Source organism: Tiliqua scincoides, chromosome 10, assembly GCF_035046505.1.
Source record: "Tiliqua scincoides isolate rTilSci1 chromosome 10, rTilSci1.hap2, whole genome shotgun sequence".
NCBI lineage: Eukaryota > Metazoa > Chordata > Lepidosauria > Squamata > Scincidae > Tiliqua > Tiliqua scincoides.
In genome coordinates this window covers 8,099,913-8,122,615 of record NC_089830.1, presented here as the reverse complement: position 1 = coordinate 8,122,615, position 22,703 = coordinate 8,099,913, and the positions used below count along the sequence as shown (strand labels likewise).

The following is a 22,703-nucleotide window of genomic DNA, read 5'->3' as shown; positions in this document are numbered from 1 at the left end:
ATGGAACTCAGTGGGACTTGCTTCTGAGTAGACACATAGTGTGTCTGAGTGTGCTGTTAGTTGTCATTCTGGCCTTTGCCTGAGTTGCAGGATACCAAAGCCCTTCCCTAGTTCTTTTTCTTTTTGCACTTATAGGGCCTGTGCATTATAACTCCTTATTGATTACCTGATCTGTGTAATTACAACCAGAACAGCTGGAATTTCAAGCCTGATTGGGTTCAAATTAGAAATCCATTCGCTTTGTTGGACTCTCACTCCAAAAGATTGCAGGCGAACAATGTTGTGTCTGGCTATCTTGTTTACTTTCCCTTCAGTATGATTTATTTTTGAAAAGCGCAAGGTTCACCCAGATGCCAGGCTGATTGTCACAGACCCACTCCGAGTAATGTCTGAACGCTCACATGTGCCATACACATGGCCCACGTAGAGTGCAACATGTGAGCCAAAGCACAAACCCATAGTTGCCCCTTGCCTTAGGTGCAGTTGACTTGCACAAATTCAACTTCACCCAATCGGCAAACACACAGACACACCCAAACTAGCAGTTAAAAAAGTGCAGGCGACTTCACTTAATAAATGCATGTCTGAGAGTGAGTGTGAGATTAGAGCAGGGGTGCTCAAACCCCGGCCCTAGGGCCACTTGCGGCCCTCGAGGACTCCCAATCCAGCCTGCATGGAGCCCCCAGTCTCCAATGAGACTTGCTGGAGCCGTTGCTGACCCAACTGCTCTCAGGGTGAGGGCCACACGACCTCTCGTGTGAGCTGTGGGATGAGGGCTCCCTCCACTGCTTGCTGTTTCACATCTGTGATGCAGCAGTGGCAGCAAAGGCCTTTGTGCAAGGCCTTTTATAGGTCATGAGCTATTGCAAGACCTTCATTCATTCATACAAGTCCCACCTCTAATGTATTCATTTATGTAAATTTATTCAAATTTGAAATGTAAATTAAATCTTTTTTTCCCTGGCCCCTGACACAGTCTCAGAAAGATGATGTGGCCCTCCTGCCAAAATGTTTGGACATCCCTGGATTAAAGAATAACGCAAAAGAAGGGCAAATCCAGCATGGCTTGACTTGAGTTGAGTCACAAGTCTCCACCCCTTTAACTCGACTCAGAACAAATCCTAACAGGTGGACTTTCCAAATTGCCCAGAGCATTTGGGGAATTTTAAATGACTTGGGTTTGAGTTTTTTTGGTTAAAAATGTCAATTGCGGCTCTGTGGAAAAAAACCACAGAGCTACTGTTGGTGTGTGTGGGTGTGGATGTGGGTGTTCTCTTTAAACACTCCCCTTCTCTCCCCATCCTATCTGTAAACAAGACAGGAGGGATGGGATGGACTGCGAGTGAGTGGGGACAGAAGTGGCAGGAGGGAGAAGGGTCACATGCAGCAGCCTGCAGCTATATGTTATGTGAGGGTCATATGTGAGGGTTGCGCACATGTGTTCTTCTGTTTGTTTGGTTCATTAGGTCACCATATATAATGCATGTGTGTGACCCTACTCCTGTAAATCTGAAAGTGTCGCTTTCTTGAGCTATCTGTTCCTGCCTGCACTTTTAGTTCTTGCACTGTGCTCGTGACTGTGTTAGGCAGATCTATGATGGTGGCCCCCATTCATCTGTTGATGGATTGCTTGGTGGAAGGGAACTTGTAAACACACACAATAGCTGTACATGAAAAAGTTTATTTATAAAGAACTACAACACCACTGCAGTGTTAAAAGAGTTATTGAAAACTCAGCAAGCACAAACCACATAACTGGTTTCATTCTTCATCAAGGCAGAAATGGGAACTAGGGTTTTAGGGCACAGTCCTAACCCGCTTTCCAGCACTGACATAAGGGCAATGCAGCTCCAAGGTAAGGGAATAAACATTCCCTTACCTTTAGGAAGCCTCCATGAGTGCCCCCCAACTGCAGGATGCAGCACTTGCCCCAGTGCTGGAAAGTTAGTTAGGATTGCGCCCTTAAGCACACACTTTCTTCTGTAGGTTTAAAGACTACAACAATAATCAGAGTATACTGGATAGCAATTCTAGTTAGAAACACTTTGTAGAAGAGTAACATTGTCCCCCTTTAACATGATTTGACCCAGCTGTCTCCTTGATTTTGTCTTGGAGTGAGCCAGCACCAGGTTCATATATTCAACAAACCCCATAATACAACCTTCTGTCCTCTTGTTCACCAGTTCATAAAGACACACCTGAATCCTGGACCCATTCTGTAGGTATCTGAAGATGAGGTTCCGGGACAAGTGAGTTCTGCAGCTTCTGACCCTGCCCACGGTATGCCATGGCTGAAAGCTGAATGAGGGAAACCACACGGCCAGTCACAGAGTCATCTCTCACCTGTCCAATAGCTGTAGACCTTAGGTGAGCAGAATATTTTTGGGTGCCATTTTTGGGTGCCATTTCCATTTACTTTTCTTCATGTTTAAGTCCTCAACTTTTTAAGAAACTAGTCCTCCTTTGCCCCACCTTTGCCCCTCTCTGACTTGTTTTGGGTCCTGCTTTTCATGTAGGCTGGTAATTCAAGCAAGGGACACACTCCTTTTCCCTACTCCTTGCCACCTCAATCTGCATCCCTACTTCCTTGCCTACTTCCTTGCCTTCATCCCTACTTCCCTGCCACCCCAATCTGCAGACACCTTGGATTTTTTTTTTACTGCCCAAGCAAATCTGAAGATATCTCATAATTGATCACAGGAGGCCAAGGGGGCAAACCGAAGCATTTTTTTCCCCCCTAGGCAGCTTCAAAATCTGAACAATCCTTTATGTTAACACTTGAAATGAAACTCTCATCCATGGGATAGTTGCTGTAGAAAAGGAGCCGAGGAAAAGTACTAGATTGGTTTTGGGAGGGAGGTGGTGGTGGTGGGAGCTTGGGAATAATGCCTCCTCCTTCTCTCTCGATTTCAAATACGTTTCTTGGTTAAAAAATGCCAGGGACTGCAGATTAGTGTCTGCCTCTATAGGTTTCCTAAAGATAAGGCTCTGGAATTGATTTCAATTACCAAAGTGGATAAATGGAGCTGCTCCACTTCACCACCCCCACCCCTTTTTGCAGGGAGATTATTAACCCTCCAGGGGCTAAAACCAATAAAAAAAATCAAGGATTCTCTCTCTCTCTCTCTCTCTCTCTCTCTCTCTCTTTTTTTTTTTTTAAAGAATCCTGAACAAAAGCAAGGCAACAACAAAGTCTCCTCTAACCTTCCAACCAAGCCGCTGAGGCAGCAGTATCAGTTGTTGGACATCTGAGGGAGGTTTAAATCTTCCAGCAATTACAAGGGCAGCTTACAAACAGGAATCTGGAGGTAGAATGAAGGCTGGTGTAGCACAAGCTAGGCTTCTGATCCTACAACAGAACTATCAGGGGCAAACCCAGGCAGCTCAAGAGATTAGGCCAAAGGAACCTTTAAGCATGAGACACAACTTTTATAGATGGTGTTCCTACAAGAATGAAAGGAGGTGGAAGGGTAGGAGAATCAGGAATCAGTAGCACCTCCAATGACTCCCTCCCTGGGGATTGTCTCTCCCTGCATAGTGCAGTGACTCCAGGAAGTCACTGACCTTCTTCATCCTTATTTGGAGCATTCATGAAATTCAACCTGATCTAGACAAGAAAGTGCAACAGTACCAAATATATGATTTCATTCATTCATTTTCATATTTTATACCACCCTTCCTCTTTGGCGCTCAGGTTGGTATACATGGTTCCTCCCCTCCTTTTGTCCTCACAACAACCTTGTGAGGTAGGTGAGGCTGAGCGATGGTGACTGGTCCAAGATCACCCAGGAAGCTTCATGGCTAAGCAGGGATTTGAACAAGGATCTTGCTGGGAGTTTCCCAACTCCCAAACCACTACACCATTCTGGCTCTCTAATTTATGACTTGATGTATCCACCAATATTCAGAACAATTTCTATAAACCCACAAGAAGAGTCCTGCTGGATCAGACCAAAGCCCCATCTACTACAACTTCCTGTATCTCACAGTGGCCCACCAGATGCCTCTGGGGACACATGAGACCACATGATACCTGCATCCTGTTGCAACCTCTATACAAGGGAGTGGTCCCTTGTACATGGCATTCGTGATAGGCTACCTCTAAAACCCAGAGGTTGCATATAGTTATCATGGCTTGTAACCTGTGATGAACCTTTCTTCCAGAAATTGTCCAATCCCCTTTTAAAGGCATCTAGATCAGATGCAATCACCATATCCTGTGCAGTTGCATGCCTGCCATAGACTTCTAGGAGGCAAAAGTCCCAGGTGCCAGCTGCTAGGACCCCGCAGAAGCCTCTCTGAGGTTCCCAACAGGGGCAGAAACCATTCTTCCAGTTTCCCAGAAGCGCAGTTTATATCGTCGGAGAACCTCAGAGAGGCGTCCCCAACATGGGTGGAGGTCACATGAGGCTCCGTGAGCCTCTGGTGAGTAGGGGGTGCAGATTTCTGCGTGGAAGGGGTGGTGATAGCCTGCAAGGGCCACCATCGCAGAGCTTTGCCTTGGGCGCAGGGCTACAGAAGTCTGCGGCTGATCCTGTGGCAAGGAGTCCCACAGATTAATTGCCGGGTTAAGAAAAGTTTATCACCTCTGGATACTACTGGATGCTTCCTTGCACCTGGCATTCAGAGATAGGCTACCCCTAAAACCTAGTCCTAGAGGTTGCTTACAGTGATCATTTCTTGTAACCTGTGACATACAAACTTTGCTATGGCAATAAGTTTTTTTTCCCCCCAAAGTAAAATGAATTTTAAATATTTATTTTAAATATATTTTCAAAATAGAATACTCAAATAAAGCTCATAATACATGTAAAGACAGGAACACTTCAAAAGCCGGCCCGGCCTACAGGCTTTGGTGACCTTCAAGAGGGAGGGAGTTCCACAGGAGCAGCCAATGATGTCCACATCTCCTGGATGGCATCAACCAGGCATGTGGGTGATAGCTGATCTCAGCTAACTGATGAGTCAACAGCATCCTCTTCCAACACATAATTCAACTAGCACAGTGTTTAGCACTCAGATGAGATGGTTTATCATAGGGTTTTTAAACTTGAGATGCAAAGATTTAACAAACAAGCTGCCCCAGCGCAGAGAGCCAGTTATTGTGCCTGCTGGGTGACCCTCCCTTGCTGTCGTCTTCCCTCTGCACATCCAGAGACCCTCAACAATTTCCTCCATTTTGCAGAGATTACTTCAGTGGGGACTCTGGTTCTTGCCTTATTTCTTTCAAGATTCAGTTCTGTCTTTTTCCCAGCTTGGCTGATGTCTCATAATGGCCCCCCTTGATAACAGATTTTTACCTCCCATTCATATCCTGGTCCTCTTTCCCCCCTCGACAATCATCGCATGAGGGAGAAAGTGCCCTTGAACAATCCTCGATGCTTTTCCCAGCTTGAGCTTTCCATGAACTGTTATTGTGAGCAATGGCTCCTGCTGATCTCTGATATGCTCTGGCCTGTATTTTCCTACAATGGTGTGACTTTGCAAGCTTGGCAGTGTTCTCAGCCAGTTAATAAACCACCTGAAATACTTATTCTCCCCCCCCCCCGCAAGAGGATGGAGTGGGCAGCTTGTAAGAGGCTGGATTGTAAAGAGAAATCGTAGCCTGCTCCAAAGAAGATTGGCTGGAAATTAATTTCCCAGTGGCAGGAATAACACAGTTTGGTGGTGACGGGCAAGTCAAATGCCAAGGACAATTTGCTGATCAAATCACACTTGAGATCCAAACAGAATGAATTCATCATTGGGAACATGAAAAGCCTTTTGTAAGAGGTCTCCCTTTGCTCCCTTTGTAAGAGGCAACCCTTTGCTGCTGTCTGGCTTTCGAAGGGGCTTTGACGACATTCTGGTAATACATTTAAGAGATGCGACTTGGAATGAGCTGGTGTAAATTAAGAATAATCAGTGTGTTTATATAAAGCATTCTGAGCATTCAAAAAAATTCATATACATAATCACACTCTGACACCTTCTCCTTGAGTAAAAATAGGGAAACAGAAAGGGCTCGACCTTTTCTCTTCCTTCCTTCCTTCCTTCCTTCCTTCCTTCCTTCCTTCCTTCCTTCCTTTCTAGAACTTGGAAGATGGGAGTTTACCATTTATAAATAAGACCTGCCCTAGTAAAATCTGACAAAAATCATAATGGGCTCGAATCCTAGAAGCCTATACCTGGGCACAAAAGCCATTCTCAAAATCTCAAGTCTTTGCTTTGGTAAGTCTAGGAGAAGAGAATCAACACTCTTGTTAGGTGGATTACTTAGCTCAGGGGTGTCAAACATAAGGCCTGCAGGCTGGATGTGGCACCCAGAAGCTCTTTATCCAACCCACATGATAAATGGGCTCTCCCATGTATTGAAAGTATGGTCAAGATGTGCATATTTTGTCTTGTATCATTGGCAACTAATGAGTACCTACATGAGAACAAAGTACTTATTTCTGGTCATCATCTGTGTAATGACAATTTGCTTATGAGGAAAGGCTACAGCATTTGGGCCGCTTCAGGCTAGATAAGAGATGCCTGAGGGAGGACATGATTGAGACACACAAAATTATGGAAGGATAGAGTGGATAGAGAGACGCTCTTTTCACTCTCACACAACACCAGAACCAGGGGACATCCTCTAAAATTGAGTGTTGGGAAAGTTAGGACAGATAAAAGAAAATATTTCTTCACTCAGCATGTAGTTAGTCTGTGGAACTTCTTGTCACAGGATATGGTGATGGCATCTGGCCTAGATGCCTTTAAAAGGGAATTGGACAAATTTCTGGAGGAAAAATCTGTCATGGGTTACAAGCCATGCTGTGTATGTGCAACCTCCTGATTTTAGAAATGGGCTATGTCAGAATGCCAGATGCAGGGGAGGGCACCAGGATGCAGGTCTCTTGCTGTCTTATGTGCTCCCTGGGGCATTTGGTGGGCCACTGTGAGATCCAGGAAGCTGAACTAGATGGGCCTATGGCCTGATCCACTGGTTCTTATGTTCTTAACATCACTTTCTGCTTAAAGATGTCAGGCCCTCAGAGGTGCCATGAATGCTGTTTGACCCACTATATCAATGGTTCTCAAACTTTGAGGGAGCCCTCAGTAAGTCTTTGCGGGGGAGGGGCAAGGGCTGCGACTTGATTCCCAGGATCACATCCGGGGGGGCCAAAGCGGGGTGCTTGCACTTACATAATTAGGGCTGCTGGGGGCTGCAGGAGGTGCAGGGAGCCCAGCACAGCCCTCCACAGGGCTTCCCGAGGCTTGGAATCTTGAAACAGAGCGATCACAAAGCACCTCCTGGTAACTGGAAGGGCTTTGCAATATCTCTGTTTGGACATTGCAAGCCTCAGGAAGCCCTGCAGAGGGCTGTGCAGAGCTCCCCACACCTCCTGCAGCCTCCAGCAGCCCTAAATACTTAAGTGTACGTGCAAGCACCCATCACCCTGTGGGGGGTCATGACCCACCAGTTTGAGAACCACTGCACTATATGAAATGAGTTTGACACCCCTGACTTCGGTGGATCTAGCCATGCAGTAGAATGAAGCGAGCTGCTATAGCCCTAATATAGCAGAATGGAATGAGACATTTAAGACTGCAGGTCTGTGTGTGCACAACAGGAAGAGGGCTGGACTAGAATCATTTTTGCCCTGCTAGTTTTCTTCTTGCAAGGAGTCATTACATGGGGAGAATTTTAAATTGGTATTCTTGATCTGTAGCAGTAACAGCTCTCTGTCATCTGACCATAAGAATAGCTTACTGGATTAACTGGGCAAGGGCCCATTTAATTCATCTTTCTGTAACTTAGGGCACAATCCTAACCAGGTCTACTCAGAAGTAAGTCCTATTTTGTTCAAAAGTGTGAATAGGATTGCAGCCTAAGTGACTGCACAGTGGCACATCGAATGCCTTTGGAAGCACTCAAGACTACTAGGTCCTGTATCAGTTTGCCACTCTCTTGCCTCTGGAATTCAGAGACAGTCTACTTTTAAAACCCAGATGTTGCATATAGTTATCATGGCTTGTAACCTGTGATGAACTTTTCCTCCACAAATCCCCTTTCAATTTAGGCCAGGAGCCATCACCACACATCCTGTGGCAAGAAGTTCCACAGACTCATTGTGGGGTAAGGAAATATTCATCCTCTCCAGATCCTGCCATCTAATCCTACTGCCTGAGCAGATCAGGCTTTAAAGGTGCCGTTAATTAATGGCAGATGAGCCCCATGTCCACACACACACCCATGGTGTACGAACCCATGGGGTCTTTCTGAATTTCCATGGGGTTTCTAACCAGGCTTCTTCCTTGCCTTTTCTCAGTGCATTTGCTGCCAGTGGTTTAAGCTAGAAGCCTGAACAGAAGCACCTGTTTCTCAGTGCATTGATAAATTTGAGCTCATAAATTATGGCAGCAACAAAGCTCTTTAGCTTGCCTGACAATTAAGCAATGTTCTGATAAACCTCCTCTTTTGTTTCCTTTCACTGAAAACACCTTTATTTTCTGTGCAAAGGCCTATTTCTTTAACAAGAAGAATTTCGTCGTTCCCCAGCGCTTGGTTAATTAAATGTGGGCCGCGCAATCTCCCCCAAACAAGCTGTTTTATGCTAGCTGATAACAGGGTTTCCATTTCATAATGTGGACAAGCGAGCTGGACCACGGCTCCAGTGTCGGCCTCCTCTCTGCAGAATTCCCAGGTAGAAACATCCCAATTAACACAGCTAAATGGCATTAACTGCCAGCCAAAGACTACTTATCAGTTAAAAATGTCCACAATTTAATTTTAAAAATGACATTTTTTAACCAGCTGCAGTCTCCCATCCTATAGTTGTAGTTATTCTTTTTCTAAATTTCTCCAGTCAGTCAATACTTGCAAGAACCTAGAAATCAGTTTTAAAACATACTCTCTCTCTCTCTCTCACACACACACACTTTTGCAAAACTGCTAGAGATATGAAATTGTGTGCATTTGGACAGACTGGATGAACTGCCAAAAATCTGTGGAGGAGATCCTGGTTGTTTTGTTTTGTTTTTTAAAAAAGAGAAAGTAAGAAATTAATAGATTTTCCAGTAACCAAATGTCATGTTTTATTTGTCAGCCTAAATGTTTACAACATCCATTGGGCAAATGGCTGCTGGGCTGCAACCTAGAGATCTGTGCTGCACCTCTCAAATTCCCTGTTGCTGGGGAAGATATGGCAACCATGACCTCTCCTGCCCATCTTATCCTTCAACCTGCCACTAACTGCCTTCAATCTCCAGCTTTGCCACCCTGCAAGCAAAGGATGGGGAGGACAAAAGAACTGGGAGGGGTGGGAAGTAATGAGGGGTACAGACAAAGCCAATTTTTCTGCTGCTATTGCTTTCTACAGAGTCAGACCATTGGTCCATGTCATGCTCTCCCTGGGTCCCAAGCAGGTAGGAGTCTTCATCAGTATCTTTGATCTTTTGAACTAGAGATTGAACCTTGGGCCGAAGCAGGTGCTTCATCAAGGAGCTATCCTACGATAATTGCTGCCTAATTTCCCCTGGCATTGGGCAATTTAAAAGCACAGCATCTGATCTCTTGGTTGCAACACGGTGGTTCTGTTTAGGTGGTGGCATAGCTAAGAGGCGGTAGGAAGATACATTGCCCTGGGTACCACACCTAGAGGGGGTGCCAGCTTTCACCTCCGAGGGTAGACCCTGAGGCCTTCTGAGACTCAAGGAAGCCTCACTCAGCCTCCCCAAACCTCAGAAGGCCTCCTGGGGGTCTTAGAAAGGTACTTCTGGTTTTGGCAAAACAGGAAGTGCCTTTCTAAGGCCTCCAGAAGGTCTTCTGAGGAGATGTTCTGGCCCTTGGGGGATTATATTTTTGTGCCCCTGGATGCCAGATCCCTTAGTTACACCACTGTATTTAGGGACAGAAACAATTCATAAGCAGTATAAAACAGTAGTCCATGCCCGCTTCGAGAGGAGTTTGTGACATGCTGGTAGAAGAACCATGCCAGGTAGGGGCTCTCCTATTCCTTGGTTGAAAGAAACAGATTTCTGTAAGATTCTAAAATTTTCAAGTGCTGGTCGACCCGAAAAAGATGCTCCATGTTTCTGGTTCTCTGGGGCCTTGCAATGCCATTCATGGGCAAAGTGCATTGTGCTGCTTCGGCAATGGCCAGCTGCCATTATATCGGAAGAAGGTGCAGAGATGAGATAAGATGAGATAAGATGAGATAAGGTGCAGAGATAAGATAAGATGAGAGCAAGATGGTCCTTGCTAACCTGATCAAGATTGCCAGTGTCTCTGTTCCCTATTTATTCCTCCCCAAATGACTGTTCCTGCAAGATAACTCATATATAATACTGTACATACATCTTTCTGGAGAGAAAATGGGGTGGGGGGAGAGGCAGTAAAGGACAAAGACTGTACAAAGAAACCTTTCTCTTGCTCCCTCCGTTTGGTGGTTTAAAGTTTCTCCATCAGCACCAAAGGAAAAATAAAGGCTCTCTTTTAATAGTCTCAACTTGGAATAGAAGCAGATCTGAAAGCTTGTCAAACAGCCTCGCCATGAAATTGGCGGATGTCTCTCAAATCCTGGCCAGTCCCAGGGGAACGTAACAGAGCATTGCAGCTCCATCACAAAGCTTTGTACGGCTTCCAAAGTGAAGTAATTTAACTTTATATCAGCCGTGTTTGCCGCAACCGTCAGTCACTGCAACAACAATATTAACACTCTTGATACCTTTGTCGTGTGCAAGCGAATGTAATATTCAGGAAGGGAAAAGCAGCCTAGAACCAGGCAAGGTTCAAAAGGGATTGTCAGCGTTCAAGAAGAGACAACTTTCTGGGCTTTGGGGGAAAAATTGTAAATAGGTATGAATTGGTTTGATTTTAAGGCAAACAATGACAACAAAACAAGCTGGAAAAGAGAAAGTATTCAATGCTTGATGCAGGGTCGGGGGGGGGGGGGGTGTTGGCAAAAGCATCTTTTCCAGAGCTGAGTGACACTCACAGAGTGGGGCTTCATGTCCTACTGTATGCTGTATCCAGCACTCAAATTGGGTAGGCTGGAGGTCTCCTCAGGGTAAAGGCACATTTGTTCCCTTACCCCAGGGCTTTTTAAACTGGGGTGTCACAACGCTCCAGCCTGAGGGCCCTGGCCTTTAAGGGGCGGGAGCAGCGAGGAGGCAGGGAGGAGGCAGTGGCGTCATCCCTGGGGTGCGGGGAGCCCTGTGCGAGTGTCTGCAGGGCTCCCTGATGCTTTAGAAGTGAAAGTGGAGCGATCACGCCCTGCCTCCACTAAACCAGAAGTGGAGCATGATCGCTCCACTTTCACTTTTGAAGCATTGGGGAGCCCTGCAAACAGTCGTGTAGGGCTCGCTGCACCCCTGGGAGGCTGCAGGAGGCTCTGGTAAGTGCAGTCAAGCCCCTGCAGCCCCCTGAGCGGCGCAATCCTGGTGATCACGCCGCTGCCTTCCCCTGCCCCCACAAGAACTTAGAGTAGCTTCCAAACTCCCGGAGAGTTTGAAAACTGCTGCCTTACTCCATATCAAGCCCCAACCTGCTCAATGAGGCTAGTTGCAGCTGCACCAGCTAAATCGCTGGTGCAGGTCTGAGAAACCCTATGTAGGGCTTTCAGGCCTGGAATGGGGGTTAGGATATTGTGGAGGCCTTTGCTGCTGCCCCTGCTTCCTCATGAGCCTGATCCGCCTCAGTTCCACCCTCCCCTGCCCTGTTACATCCCTTCCTCTTTCTCCCCCCCCACCTCTGTGCTGTCCGGTGTAGAACAAGCCTCCCTCAACAGCCACAGGTCTGGATCCGGCCCTGGCAGGATGGTGCACGTCTTCCCGCTGGTGCTTCTTACTTTAAATCAGGGCTCTCCAGACTCCAGCCCATAGGACGGACCTGGCGCCTTCCATCACCTCTTCCCTCTTGAATGGCGCTTACCCTATGGAATCATGGGGAGCCTTGTGGTCACAGCGCTAATCTCCCCTGAACTGTGTCCTGGCTTACCGTGTCTGCCTGGCAATGGCTGTGGGGCAACAGATCCTGGAAGCGGCTGCGCAACAGGCTGTCCGGGCAGATGTGACTGCCATGAGTGTCCTGGTGTCCAGGTCTACCAGGAGGACCCACTGTGTGGGAGCAGATCAAAAAGTTCTGCTCACCGGGCAGACGGATCCACCTGAATGCCAAATCCAGCCCCTGGGTTTGTGCAGCCCTGCACTAGAGCACCCGTCACGCTCCTCTCCTCCACACTTCCTGTTTTGCATTATTCTTCTATTCCTTTTCAAACCCAGAGAGTGAGAAAAAGAGAGGTGGGTGGGTCGGCAGAGATGGGCATCCATCACTTAAAGCAGCTGCCTCAGGCAACCACACATATGGGCCAGAGACCTTGGAAGGCAGATGAAGACCAGGAAGGGCAATAGGATTTCAGTACCCCCTTCCTGGCCTTGACCTGGCCCTGTCCCATCATGCCCACTTCCTGCCTCCTGCTGACTTACTGGTGCTGGGGTTCATTGGCAGATTGCTGATGCACAGCTGTTGCTGCATGTTGTATGTGGTAGCAGCCTGGCTGCAGTCCAAGCCACCTGTGCTTCAAGGTACAGAAGATTTGTTTTTGGAGGTCTACGCTTGGGGAGCAAGTGAAGTGCACAGGTGACGTGTGTGGGACAGATTTGGGCATAATGTGGGCCATGTGAATAAGTGCCAGCAGGGCAACGAGCAGGGCCAGTCAAGACAATGAGGAGGAGAAGGCTCATCTCCCACCATTTCCCGCTTCTTGGGCCCATCCCAACTTTTGTGGTTCCTCTAGCTGGCCACATCTCTGGGTTGTTTGCAGTCTCTCTGTCAAAGGGGCAACCATTGGGACAATTCACCACAGAGTGTCCCCTGCCACTGTCATATGCTTCAGAGTCCAGGGAGGGTCAATTGTTCGAGGAGGCAGGACCAGGTGCATCCGGTGGGATCATTCCAAGGCGCTCAGGTTTGGGGTGGGCGCTAAGGCCCAGGCTATCAATACCCTCCCTGGAAGATTCTTCCCAAGGATCATGTGTCTTGTTGACCACAGGAGGTGCTTGGTGTATGATGTGGTGCCTTTTGTGATAGCCACAAAGCATGCTGTGCCACCAGAATGTGAGTTCCGGTAATGCAGCAGCCCAGTAGGATTCAGTCCTCAGTGAAGCTTGTTTAGGTGACCTTTCTGGTGGTTGTGCCCCCGGGTTAAGTACTCAGCGGGGGAATTCTGTGCCTTGGCTCTCTGCTTTCTCCTCTCCCAAATTGTTTCCCCCCCCCACCCTCTCCTTCCCCATGTAGTCTCTGCTGCTCTATCTTCACATGCTTTCCATTTCTCTCTACAGAAGTTTCCAGAATTGAGAAAAGGTATTGATTGCTCATTTGGGGAGGATGCAACCTGCTTAATTAGTTCATTATTTCTTGTTACACAACAAGATGAATGACTTATTATGCTGCAGCTAATTACAGAGTTTATTACTGTGGAGGTTCAAAAAAAAAAGGAAAAAAAATACTTTCATCAACTTGCTGATGATGTTGACTGTGAAGGGTTTGTTCTTTCATCTCTGCACCTCTTTCTTACCATGGGCCAAACTGTACATATTTAAAACCCCTCTCAGCAGGAATGGGAACTCAAGGCAGGTGACTCAAGTTCGAGTTGCAAAAACACATGTGTTTTGCTGACTTGTGTGCAGTCACGAGTCTGAGGCCACATGTGTCAATGACTCCAGCACTGGCCGAGTCTGAGGCCACTGACTTGGAAATCAGCCTCCATGCATGCAGACTCTAGCCTGTCCGTGTCTGGGTGTGCTAGCTGACTTTTTCTGCAGTGTGAAAGACCTTGTGGGGCCATCATTCAGACCAGGCAAGCAGTGGGGATGTTTCAGCCAGGAGGCAGGAAAGGGTTAATGTTTTGTTTTGTATTGAGCAGGAGGCGGGGGTGGGGAGGAGTGAGCAAGGTCTCTTGTCTATTCCTGGGCCCTGTAGCATTACATGGGTTGCTTGGATTTGCACCAGCGTTTTTGCTGGCGCAGATCCAAGTAGCCCCATTGGGGTGGCTGGAGTGCTAAATGGGGTAAGGGGAAAAATATCCCCTAGTTGTCCTCCAGCCACGTCTTAACCTGCACTAGGTACAGCACAGGCCACTTGGCCTGCCTGTTCCAGCCTGGATTAAGATTGGGCCACGCAATTCTGTTTACTAAGCAGGTTGACCTAGAACCTGAAACACCCATTTGTCACCTTCCCCACCCACGATCTACACCCTTCTCTGGAGCCACATTATTATTATTATTATTATTATTATTATTATTATTATTATTATTATTATTATTATTAATCAGTATTTATATACCGCTTTTCAACATCACCTTTACCTTCTGCCCAGGGGCATTACTAGGGTGTAGGCCACAATGGGTGATGCACATGGGGGTGAGAGGTAACACCATTACTGGTCAAAATTTTTAAAATCTTGGTATTTTTGAATAATACCATCATGTAATATATTATTTGATGTGTGATTTCATGCATGATGCAATGAAGCAATATCAAGCAATGTTTTAACATCTCTATTGTATCAGACGTTATAGCCAAAAAACCAGCAGGGGCAGGGCGATAGTGCATCACTATGCCCACCACCTGGAACATTGCCCTGCATTGCATTGGAGGAGGTCCATCATGGGGACTGGGTCATGGGGACATGGTCATCCTGCACTGGGTGACACAAACCCTACTGTCGCCACCAGTGGCGTCACTAGGGTTTGCATCACCCGGTGCGGGAGGCCAGCGCGTCACCCCCATGCAGTGGGTGGGGCAACACTCCAGGTGGTGGGCGTGGTGATCTACCATCGCCCCGCCCCCACCAGTTTTTTGGCTGTACCTTTTGACAGAATAAAGATATATTATGCCATTAAAGGTTGTTGACACACTTTTTTTTCATTGGATTCTGCATGAAATTACACATTGATTACACTATAACATGACAGTATTATTTTTACAAACTGTGATTTTAGTGATTTTGGTCACAAGTGGTGTCCCCCCCCCCCCGGGTGTCAACTTACTTACACTTTATTGGAGCAGTTCTCAAACCTTTAGCAATTGGACCCACTTTTTAGAATGACATGGGTCAGAGTCGGTCCAAGATCCATCATAAAGCAAATTAAAATAAATAATTATAAATAAATTAAAGTAAAACAAATAATTAAATAAGCCAGCCCTGTTCCACCAAGTGAATTTTCTCTGTAGCCTGCCTGCAATAACACCCCCCCCCCAAAAGAATCAGTAAGATTTTCACCCCTACCCAGTACCCAGTTCAATTTTAAGTTCTTATATTTGTACTTAATACAAAGAACAGTGAGAACCTCCATGGCTACCCAGGATTTGGCAGTGGAGGGGTTGGATGTCTGGGTGCTGGAGGGAGAGGAGTTACTGGGGGATATCTGGGGGCCAATATTGGGGAGATGTTCTGGTCATTGTGGGGTGAGGGGAGTGGAAATTAGGGGAAAATCTAAGGGTCAATATTGGGGGTATTATGGGGTGAGGGGAAGAGTTGGGGTGGTGAAAATATGGGGGAGTAAAAGAAGGGTGGTACATTGGGGGAACTCAATTGGAGGGGTTGATATTGGTGGGTTGTGCGGGAAGGAGAGGACTTTGGGGTTGATATTGGTAGATTTAATTTTATTATTTTAATTAATTACCCAAATTAATTTTTAATTATTCTGAACATATACCAACTCCAAGGGTGACAGAAAGCAAACGAAACATAAACTATAACAAACCCCCCCACCTGCCAAAAAAACCTATGTTTAAGGTCAAGCCAAAAAATATTTTGGAAACACTGGTTTAGAGCCAAACCAGATATTTTGCTGAAATCTTTTTTTTCCTTTTAGAGTAGAGTGCAAGGAAGGGCATGATTGTAGTCTAGGTTGGCCCTTAGCCTCTGACAACCAACTTTCTCCTTGCTTGAGCTTCTTAGGGTAGCAGATCTGGCCATTCCTTGGAAAAGCTTCATGATGGACAGCACCCAAAGGTTGTAAAAGTGTGTTGAAACCCCTCTGTAAATTTATTACTAGCTAGAGGGCCAGCCCATCCTTGAGGCTGACAGAGGTGACTGCCTCAGGCAGTAGATTGGCAGGGGACCAGAACTGTAAGGAGGGAAATTAGCGCCCGGGGCAAGGAAAAAAAAGAGCACCTTGCACTTCTATAATTGGCAGAATTAGAATACCTTTAAAGTGTGGTGTCACCTCTCCTTTTCATTTAAAATGGCACCTTTCTAATTGAGTCCTTGAGTCACGTATTTATAATACATGTGCTATTCCAATTTTTCTAGCAATAGTTGTCATTTGCTATTTTGTCTTCAGAAAAAGAATCTTTTTAGGATTATTTCATGTGTTGCAGTGATATCTAATGAATGTGCAGAGCACCTCCAATGCCTCAATGCCTACCAGTACAATGAAAGCTGAAATCTACCACTTTCTCCCACTTCAAGAGGTGGGTGGGACTTGGTGCATGGTTTGGATACAAATTCAGGCAGCTGGGTACAATTCATCAAGTAATATATATAGGGGAGAGACATTCTGGGGCAGGGGGAGGGTGGGGGGAGCAGGGCTGGAGGGGTGCAATATTGGTGGAGCTCTGTGACATGGGGACTCTCAGCTCTGCAGCAGCAAAATAGCCAGCACAGACTAGAGTAGCCTGCTCCCCATTGCGGGGCCTGCTCCCTTTTCCATACAAATGTCCCCAAATGTTTAAAAATAAATTGAGGTGATTTGTAAAAAGAGCAGGAATTGACTCTCTATGTCATCCAGGATGCAAATATCCTAGTACCCATGCGCAGGATGTTCTTTTCCCTCTCACACAACACCAGAACCTGGGGACATCCACTAAAACAGAGAGTTGGGAGAGTTAGAACAGACAAAAGAAAATATTTCTTTATCGAGCATGTAATTAGTCTGTGGAACTCATTGCCACATGATGTGGTAATGGCTTCTGGTGTAGACACCTTTAAAAGGGGATTGGACAGACCGATGTAGGAAAAGTCACAGGTTGCAAGCCATTATGGGTATGTGTAACCTCCTGGTTCTAGAAGTAGGCTACCTCAGAATGCCAGGTGCAAGGGAGTGGCAACAAGATGCAGATCTCTTGTTGTCTTGGGTGCTCCCTGAAGCATCTGGTGGGGCCCACTGAGAGATCCAAGAAGCTGGACTAGATGGGTCTTTGGTCTGATGTAGCAGGGCTCTTCTTATGTTCCTATATGTTCATGTTCTTAGAAGGCAGTATACTTGAAGGTAGCTGGGAAACAAAGCTGCCTTTCTTCCTGTGTTGGGGTGAGAGAGAGAGGGAGAGAGGGAAGAGGCACCCAAGACATTTTGCTGATCAGTCGACATGGGCTTCAGCAATTCAGAAATTAGGGAATTGGGGACCTCCCAATGCTCATGGTGCTACTCTGACCCTTTGCTCTTCATGCAGGTACCCGACGCCAAGTACTTGTATTTAAATGTGTATCTCCTGCATGCCTTAAATCAAACAGAAATAAACTGTGGACTATATAACAACCTGTCTTTGTGTGGTGGGTCACAATGGCTTCACTGAGAAGATGAGAAGATGACCTGCACATGTGTGATTGAAATGAATGGGAGCTGTGTCACCACGTAAGGGGGGGGGTGTAGCATTTGACTAACTAGATCCTGATGACAAAGATGGATTGAGTATTCACCTAGAGGACCTAGAGGACCCAGTCTGCTCATAAAGCAGTCATATTCTGAATTAGGTCCAGTATGGTCTACTCTACTCTGCTTTGCAACAGCATTATTGATCCTCAGGCAGAGAGAGGCTTTTGCAAGCCTTGCTACCTGGAACCCTAACTAAAGGAGCCAGGACCTTGTATTTGTCCAGTTGTGCTTTGTCAATGAGTTCATGCAATCACCCTAGTAATGTGTGAAGTTGCATCAAATCAACCTTAAATCAACAGTGAAATTTAGCCTCACCTAAGGTAGCACCTAATCTAACCTAAGGAAGGGAATCTAAAGTCCAGCGAGGTGGGACACAGGAGCTAGGTGAGGGCAATAAAAATAAATACGTAGGTGTGTACATAGGTCTACTCTGAGCAGGAGCAGAGTTCTACTCGTGAGTAGGGTCAGGCACTTAGGAAAATAAATACAACAGGAGGATAAAGTGGAAAGCAAGTTTTTCTACTTTGTTTTAAATTAACCCTGTACTTAACCCAAGTTAAACTTAATCTAAGTTAGAACATAACCTAAACAGTTCAGTAAATTGGGACACAGGATCTAGGTGAGAGCAATAAATAAATAAATAAACAAACTCAAATAAAAACTAGCTTGAGGTTAAAAAACAGTCCAGCCTAAGAGAACTGAACTAGGGTAAGAGGGTAAGAACCTAGGAAGGGCCAGTTCCCAATCACCCAGGCAATTTAGCATAGTCAGTGACCTTTAGAAGGTGAAAAGAGCCCCATTAGGCTAATCCAAGCAACCCATTCAGGGGCCTGCAGAGTGGATTAGGCTCATCAGCAGCCTTTTGTCTTCCTGATCTTTTGTAATCTCACCTGGGAAGACCAGGGACGATCAGGCTTCGTCCCAACCTCAGGCATGCAGCTCCTCAGCTGCCTGGGTGGGAAGTCTTGGGTCTGGAGGACATCATCCTGGAGAGGAGGGAAACAATCCCTTAGGGGGGACCCCTTCTCCAGGGGATGGGCCTGTATCTGAATGCACTCAGGATACTCCTTGGCGGGAGGGGGGTTGGGGGCTTCTTGTAGTGGGGGATTTGATTATTAGAAACATAGAGAGGGGGGTTTGCGACGGATGTGAGGACCGCATGGCGACTTGCCTGCCTGGTGCGAAGGTTGCGGACATCACTTCTTGTCTAAGGCTGGTGGACAGTGCTGGGGAGGAGGTAGCGGTTGTGGTGCATGTCAGCACCAACAACGTGGGCAAGTGTAGCCGGGAGGTCCTGGAGGCCAAATTTAGGCTTTTAGGTAGGAAGCTGAAAGCCAGGACCTCAAAGGTAGCGTTCTTTGAAGTGCCACCTGTTCCACGCGCAGGGCCAGCTAGGCAGGCGGAGATCAAGGGTCTCAATGCGTGGATGAGACGGTGGTGTAGGGAGGAGGGGTTTAGATTCAGCATGGCTTCTGTAAGGGTAAGTCTTGCCTCACGAACCTTATAGAATTCTTTGTAAAGGTCAACAGGCATGTGAATGCAGGAGAACCCATAGACATTATATATCTGGACTTTCAGAAGGCGTTCGACACGGTCCCCCACCAAAGGCTACTAAAAAAACTCCACAGTCAGGGAATTAGAGGACAGGTCCTCTCATGGATTGAGAACTGGTTGAAGACCAGGAAACAGAGAGTGGGTGTCAATGGGCAATTTTCACAATGGAGAGAAGTGAAAGGGGTGTGCCCCAAGGATCTGTCCTGGGACCGGTGCTTTTCAACCTCTTCATAAATGACCTGGAGACAGGGGTGAGCAGTGAGGTGGCTAAGTTTGCAGACGACACCAAACTTTTCCAAGTGGTGAAGACCAGAAGTGATTGTGAGGAGCTCCAGAAGGATCTCTCCAGACTGGCAGAATGGGTAGCAAAATGGCAGACTCACTTCAATGTCAGTAAGTGTAAGTGTAAGGTCATGCACATTGGGGCAAAAAATCAAAACTTTACATATATGCTAATGGGTTCTGAGCTGTCTGTGACAGATCAGGAGAGAGATCTTGGGGTGGTGGTGGACAGGTCGATGAAAGAGTCGACTCAATGTGCGGCGGCAGTAAAGAAGGCCAATTCTATGCTTGGGATCATTAGAAAAGGTATTGAGAACAAAACGGCTAATATTATAATGCTGTTGTACAAATCCATGGTAAGGCCACACCTGGAGTATTGTGTCCAGTTCTGGTCGCCGCATCTCAAAAAAGACGTAGTGGAAATGGAGAAGGTGCAAAAGAGAGCGACTAAGATGATTACTGGGCTGGGGCACCTTCCTTATGAGGAAAGGCTACGGCGTTTGGGCCTCTTAGGGGCCTCTTCAGCCTAGAAAAGAGGCGCCTGAGGGGGGACATGATTGAGACATACAAAATTATGCAGGGGATGGACAGAGTGGATAGAGAGATGCTCACATAACACCAGAACCAGGGGACATCCACTAAAATTGAGTGTTGGGAGAGTTAGAACAGACAAAAGAAAATATTTCTTTACTCAGCGTGTGGTTGGTCTGTGGAACTCCTTGCCACAGGAAGTGGTCATGGCGTCTGGCCTGGATGCTTTTAAAAGGGAATTGGACAAGTTTCTGGAGGAAATATCCATTACGGATTACAAGCCATGATGTACATGTGCAACCTCCTAATTTTAGAAATGGGCTATGTCAGAATGCCCATGTAGGGGAGGGCACCAGGATGAGGTCTCTTGTTATCTGGTGTGCTCCCTGGGGCATTTGGTGGGCCGCTGTGAGATACAGGAAGCTGGACTAGATAGGCCTATGGTCTGATCCAGTGGGGCTGTTCTTATGTTCTTATGCATAACACTGAGTCAATCCATTAGTCCAGAGTTCCTCACACTGTGGGTTTACAACCACTGGTGGGTTGCGACCCAATATGTCATGACCCCATGCTCAATACGCTACCTCAGAGCTTTTCTGAGAGTCCCCGGAGTCCACTTCTAGGTAGCACTGAGCCCAAGACCCACTCCATTGGCCTCTGTGGACCCCAGAATGCCTTGTGGAAGCAACTAGAAGTTACAGAAGTGAACATTCTGGTTCCTTCCATGAGGCATTCTGGGGCCTGCAGAGGTGATGACATGGGTTGTGAACCTGGCACAACCCCAGAGCAGCTCTGAGGGCTCCTAGAAAGGCTTTGCAGTAGAGCATTGAACATGGGGTCATGACCCACCATGGAGGACAAGATGTGTTGCTGCAGGCTAAAGTTTGGAAACCACTGCATTAGAGCCCAATCCTGAGCTCCTAGTGCATCTCTGTGCAGGTGCTGAGTGTTGCAAATGTGCCATAAGGGCACGCCTGTGAAACTCAGTGCCAGGTCAGTGCTGGCGCCAGTCTGAACTGAGCCCAGTGCCAGCTAGAAGCCCGCTACATGCTGTCTGGGTTAAGGGAAGAGCTACGAGTTGCGGAGAGGATTTTTAGGGTGGGGGAAAGGCGAATGCAGGGGCAGCGGGAGGCCTGGGGCAGGGGGAGGGGTGCAACATCGGTGGAGCTCTGCGACACGGGGACTCTCAACTCTGCAGCGGCAAAATAGCCGGCACAGACTTGAGTAGCCTGCCCCCCATTGCAGGGCCTGCCCCCTTTCCCAAGGGGACAAATGTCCCCTTCTCCCAAGGAGATGTTCACAACTGCCCGGCAAGCATAGGATGCAGTATCAGCCATTTTGGTGCTGCTGCTCTTCTGGGCTTCAGGCAATTCAGGATTGGGCTGTAAGTCCATCTCGCCCAGTATCCTGATGAACAGTGGCTCTCTAGGGTTTCCATCACAGGCAAAATTTGGGAAACAATTTGGGAAATTTGGGAAACAATTTGGGAAACAATTTGTCAGTTCTGTTACCTGAAATCCTTTCAACTGATAATTCTGAAGATAGAGCCTGAGGTCTCAGATGCGCAAAGTTGGGCGCCCTGCTGCCCAACAGTCTCCCTGCCTGAGCTGACTGGGGTGATCTCGGGGGTGGCATTGAAGGCCCCTCGCCTGTTAGTGCTGGGGGACTTCAATGTTCATGCCGAGGCCCCTGTGGCAGGTGCAGCTCAGGATTTCATGGCTGCCATGACAACCATGGGCCTGTCCCAGAAGATCTGGGCCCTGACACATACAGCAGGACACGTGTTGGACCTGGTGTTTACAGCTGGGCATGGGGGCAATGATCTGGAGGTAGAGGAGATCAACATCACTCCGTTGTCATGGACAGATCATTTCCTGGTAGGGTTTAGGCTTGTTGCGACTTCCTACCTCCGCAGAGGCGGGGGACCGTTTTCTATGGTCCGCCCCCGGAGGCTAATGGATCCTGAAGGCTTCCTGAGGGCCCTGGGGGATTTTCCCACTGCCAAGACTGGCGCCTCATCTGTGTCCCTGGTCGACCTCTGGAATGGGGAAATGTCCAGGGCTGTGGATGAGATTGCTCCGGAGCAACCTCTGCCACGCCGCAGACTCGGAGCGGCTCCTTGGTTTACTGAGGACCTGCAAACGATGAAGCGGCAGGGCAGGCATCTAGAGCGACGGTGGCAGAAAACTCATGATGAATCCGATCGGACACGGAGTAGAGCTCATTATAGAGCCTACTTCGTGGCGGTGGTAGCAGCGAAGAGATCGTTCTTCTCTACTACCATTGCGTCTGCTGATAGCCGTCCGGCAGAGCTGTTCCGTGTGGTGCGGGGCCTCCTTCATCAGGCCCCTTCGGTAGTCCAGGAGGAATACATGGTCAGCCGCTGTGACGTGCTTGCCCAACACTTTGCAGATAAAATCGATCGTATTCGTCGTGACTTGGATGCCACATTGACAATGTCTGTTGATGTCCCCTTGGCAACTGCTTGTCCAGTATTGTGGGATTCTTTTCAGCTTGTGCAGCCTGAGGATGTGGACAGACTCCTTTGGAGTGTGAGGCCGTCTGCCTGCCTGCTTGACCCTTGCCCAGCTTGGCTGATTAGAGCGGCCCGGGGGGGACTGGCTGAGTGGACGGGGAGGGTGGTCAACTCTTCTTTGATGGAGGGGACATTGCCGCTCGCCTTGAAGCGGGCAGTGGTTCGCCCCCTC

At 47.5% G+C, this 22,703-nt stretch overlaps 1 pseudogene; it reads right to left on the bottom strand.

Moving 5' to 3' along the window:
• Positions 1 to 2,030: 2,030 nt before the first annotated feature.
• LOC136661692 (small nuclear ribonucleoprotein E-like) lies at positions 2,031 to 2,289 on the bottom strand (annotated as a pseudogene).
• Between the last annotated feature and the right edge of the window lie 20,414 nt (positions 2,290 to 22,703).